At 41.5% G+C, this 4,869-nt stretch overlaps 1 protein-coding gene across 4 annotated transcripts in view; it reads left to right on the top strand.

The window, feature by feature from the left end:
* The window catches only part of LOC147016255 (uncharacterized), a 64,430-nt gene extending 62,231 nt beyond the window's left edge, over positions 1-2,199 (top strand). For 3 of the 4 annotated variants that reach the window (XM_085844825.1, XM_085844822.1, XM_085844823.1), the window contains one exon: positions 1-2,199. This exon is cut by the window's left edge and continues 781 nt beyond it. The gene's annotated coding sequence lies outside the window, so the exon portion shown is untranslated. The other variant, XM_085844824.1, reaches the window with a different exon arrangement.
* The last annotated feature ends 2,670 nt before the right edge of the window (positions 2,200-4,869 follow it).

Here is a 4,869-nt window from a genome sequence, read left to right as displayed (position 1 = left end):
TCGGCTGCTGCACTGGTACTCATTTCGCCAACCTCGGAAGGATGACAGACTGAGTCAACCCCCTGGTGTTAATTCAGCAGCCAATGGGACTTGAACTCAGGACCCCAGGATCCCAAGCCACCACCCTAACCGCTAAGCCAACACCAGGTTCAATAAGTGACATCTCTTGAGAATAAGTGACGTGAATAGGAAGGAAGGTTTAATAAGTGACATGTCACTTTAGAAAGTGACATCTCTGGTTTTGATTGAGTATGGTCGCAAACTCTGTGCCTTTAATGAAATTACCAATTGCTGTAATGCTATTTTGTAACAGATGCATTAAATATTCACACACCTTCCTTCTTTACATTTCCAAATGTTTTGATTTCTATATGCAATGGATTTCATTAACAGCCAATCAGGGTATACTAAAACCGAGGGAAGTGAGGTGATGCTAATGTCTCGAGCTTTAGCCCCCTTTTCCTCCGAGACCTGGCGAATAGTGTACTTGAAATGTCAACCACATCTCACTTCGCCTGATGCTTATTGTTGATGTTGTTAGTGTTGCTTTGGGGAGGGAGGTTATTTACAGGAGCTAGACTCATGGAAGTGCAAGGTAGAACTGACAGTGGGACAAACTTCAACAGAATGAACAAATAGGAAAAAATGAGATGGAGCAAATGTGAAGAAACATTTGTTAGGAGGAAACACTTAAACTTGCAAGTAATATGGTTGGGTGAGGAAAGGTTAAAGTGGGTAATAAAGATCATAGGTCAGAATTGGGGATGACCAGTTATGGCAGTGCAATGCTCGCTTGAAGCCCTGGAGGAAAGAGTGAGAACAGCCTCTGGAAGGGAGACAGGAGTTCCATTTATCAGACCAGAGTCTAATAATTCACTTGCATAACCCGTGCTCTGTGCGACATGTTGGGGTGGGTGTGTTTGAGAAAGGAACTGATGCAGAGTATCAGTAGTAATTTTACTTTAATGCAGTAAGTGGAATACGATTTCACTGTTTCAGAACCATTTTATTTACTTTTTTTGTACCATGCAGCTCATATGGTCTTTGAGATAATGTAAGCTGAATATCACGTTACTCGAGCGCAGAACAAAGTCGAAGATAGCGCGACACGAAACCACAAACTCGGAAATAATATGATATTTCAGGAGAGTGACCCAGCAGAGGGATGGAGTACTGTACGACAATATGGAGTTGTTCGCAAAAAGGTAGAGAGGGTTTTCCAGAGTATCAAGGAGGTCATTAATGTAATTGAAGAACAAGACTGGACCCAAAACACTGCCTTGGGGAACTCCAGCTTCCATGGAGGAGAGGATTTCATTAATGGCAGCATGTTGACTGTGAGGTGGAAGAAGTCAGAAGTCTATGAATGAAGGCAGCTATCGATACCACAGGCAGTAAGCTTGGCAAATAAAGCAGGATGCCAGACTGTGGTGAACGCCTGGGATATGTCCAGAGATATGGTTCTAACCTCTTGTGAGAGATTGAGGGCTTCCAACCATTGCTGAGAGAGGGGCAGAAGCATTTCCAAAGTTGAGTAACTGCGGCTGAATCCAAACTGATGGTCGGAGATTAAGTTGATTGAAAACTGTAAAGATGACTTTGGAAGCAATGATGGGTTCCATTACTTTGTTTGTAATTGGAAGCTACTCACTGGCCTGTAGTTGGTAGGTTCTGTTTTTGTAACCTTCTTGTGGACTGGAATGATGTTTGCTCATTTCCATGCAGAGGGAGGTGGTGAAGAGAGGACAAACTGAATATGGCAGATAGAGGAGAAGCAAGAACGGCAGAGCAGGATTTAAGAACATTGGTTGGAGTTCAGGTCAAGGTCATCTCCGGCCCATCATCGGAGTCGGGTCAAGGCCGAACAGAATTTTCTCTTCCTTCTCAGTGAAGGACACAGAGTCCAGAAGTCAATGGTTCTTTTTTGTTAACATAATATTGTTGGCTTTGTTGATAAAATCTGTTGTTTAACTTGTCCACTGACAAACTGACACGTACTCACAAAACTATTCTTTCTACATGCAGTTATTTCTCTGCAAAGTTACTGCATGGTTGCTTGGGTTGCTTGCTGAAAAAAGTACGATGAAGTACCTGCTCAAAAAGTTGCTTTTGTATAACCGATCAGTGCTTCCTGACTAAGGAAGCTCATTATTTGAAGGAAAACCTTTTGCAAAACGGAATAAATTGTGCACTGGAGCATATCAAGTGTTGCTGTTTTTCTTTTTTTCAGTGTGTGTGTGTGTGTGTGTGTGTGTGTGTGTGTGTGTGTGTGTGTGTGTGTGTGTGTGTGTGTGTGTGTGTGTGTGTGTGTGTGTGTGTGTGTGTGTGTGTGTGTGTGTGTGTGTTTCGTTGGTTATCTCCACATGTGGGTTTCAGAAGGTGAAACGGAGTCCTCCTAGGTCTTGAAGTATCAACCTCCTTTTTGGGTATGGGATCATGATTCATGGATCAAGCTGTGAAGTTTTCTTGGTCTCAAAGCTTTGGACTGAGGGCTTTTTTCAGGATCATCACTGAGCACCAAACAGCTTCCAACAGTAGTTTGTTTGCAGTTATATTCCATGGGATGGTTTTTTAAGACCTCAATGAAGTTATTCTTTATCATTCCCGTTGCTCCAATTAACACTGGTACAATTTCGTTGCTCATTAGCTTCTTGAATCTTTTGACTTAATTTTTGAAATCCTGGTATTTGGTCATTTTCTTGATTTCTACATTGTTGACCCAAATTCGCTGGGGACTGACACCTCAATAAACAATGCCGTGTTTTCTTTTTTTGCACCTAAGTACTATATTGGGTCGCAATGCTTTGTTTTCTGTGTTCACGTTTGATGGGATCAGGTCATATGTGAGCATTATATCCTTGTTTTCAGTGATTGCTTTTGGAGGTTTTGGGGTTTTTTTGCATAGCAAGTCCAGACTCGTGGAAGAGGTTGCAAACTGAATGGACCAGGATGCAACAAGAAAAAAAGGACAGTAGAGATAGGGGGAAAGCATCAAGCGCAGAGCTGAAGGGGGACTCTAAAAAAACAATGGGTGCAGGGAGGAATGGGGGGCAGGAGAGGACACCTGGAGTGGACAAGATACAGAAGGAAACTCCCAGGTGGGAAAAACTGGAAACCTGGAAGGAGGAGGATCTGGGGTGGGAGTTAACGAGGGAAGAAAAGATCATCATTTTGGATTGGGAATGATCTGAGATGGTGGTGAACATCTGTCTTGAAGACCTGGTTTATGTTTCCATGTTTTCTGGAACTGGGTTATTGAAGTTTTTACAAATATGCCAGTGGATTACTCTACATACTCATGCCTTTTTGTGTGTTTACAGCTGTTCTCACGTGATTGTTTTTTTTACATCCTGAAAGGAAGTGACTCATGCTTTCTGTTTTGACTTTGCAGAACCTACACCTCTCTGATTGATTAAATCTTGCCATTTTATTAAAGCCATTCATATAGTGTCCTTCGTCTTAGGCATTTATTATGATTATTCTTCATCCCAGTTGAGCTCACCCCTTCTTCGCCACTCCGCTGAGCCTTCTTTGTCTATGCCCAATCTGTCAAGCTCCTTTTTATAACTCCCTGCTTTTTTTATCGTTCTCCTAGTTGTTAGTATTTATCTATTCATGTTTCACCTTGTATTTTTATTTTGTGTTTTTTGCAATCATTGGGGCTGTATTTATGGCTGTTTCGGTTTCATGTGTGACATCTTCTATTCCCCCTTCTTGCAGCGCTTGTGCTGTGTGCAATTGTGCCGAGTTTGAAATGTCCCCGGTGTCCCGGTGTCCTCCCCCCCCCCCCCACGTGCCTCAATTGAGCCAATGACGGCCGTCCAGTAGATGGCAGTGCGTAACCTAGACGGAAATGGTGACAATTGACGGAAATACCCGAGTATTTCAATGGAAATTTGTGAAACTAATGTTATATATGTGAAAAGCATTGAATTTATTGCTTGACGGAAAAAAACCAAGAAACACTCCCCTCTCATGTACGAACGAATGAAAGACGTCATTTCCGCCCACCATGGCATTTCGCGCCGAACGCTGAAAGCTAAGTTCTTCTTATGCCATCATTCTCTTTAATATGAGCTATAAACAAGTGTTTCGTCATGCATTAGTAGTTGAAATTTACTTACAATTCTGGCAGATATTGGTGACAAAGTGATAAGTGGTTCTTTCAATAACATTAGCGTCTGCATTTGCTTCACCACACACGCTGTATTGAAGGATTTCACTTGTTTTTTTTGGTTATTTGTTAATGTTTTGGAAGGTGCGTTTGGGAGACCTTTTCTGGCTTGCTGTCTTAATGTTTACATACAATTTGGGTTCGGTAGTGTGTTGAACTTTTCACGTACTCAGCCAATCCTACAGTTGTCACTCTCTGCACTTGGTTGATTTCCATCAGTCTGCTTCCGAATTGTCTCAGCAAGTCAGCAGGTACATTCTTGGAATGCATTGATTTTGTCAAACATTTTGTGGATGGTGAGTTTTCTTGTTTTGATTTCTAGTTTATTGATTTCTGCTTGTTGCCAGTTTATTATTCTGCAACTGTATTGGAATACTGGTACTGCGAGTTGGTTTATGGCTTTGATTTTATTTATTCAGGAGAGGTACATTTTCAGGATCTGCCTTATTCTACGCAGGTATTCTTTGGTAATTGTTTTTCACATTTGTTTGTGACATATTTGGTGGCCGTTTTATACTCCAACATATTTGTATTACGTTTAATTTTCAAGTTGCTGTGTTGTATTTTGGTCAATTTTTATGTTGTCTGTTTTTTGTGGTTTACCTTGTTTGAATGCGCACTGAGCTCACTTATCTCGGCCAAATTCCATTTGAATATCTTCGAGTAGCATTTCACCAATTTCAGTTGTTCTGCCA

The sequence above is a fragment of the Eptatretus burgeri genome, chromosome 11 (genome assembly GCF_056783735.1).
Source record: "Eptatretus burgeri isolate ZD-2024b chromosome 11, Ebu_testis_v1, whole genome shotgun sequence".
NCBI lineage: Eukaryota > Metazoa > Chordata > Myxini > Myxiniformes > Myxinidae > Eptatretus > Eptatretus burgeri.
Note: the sequence above shows the minus strand (reverse complement) of the source record. Positions and strands in the feature narration are given on the sequence as shown.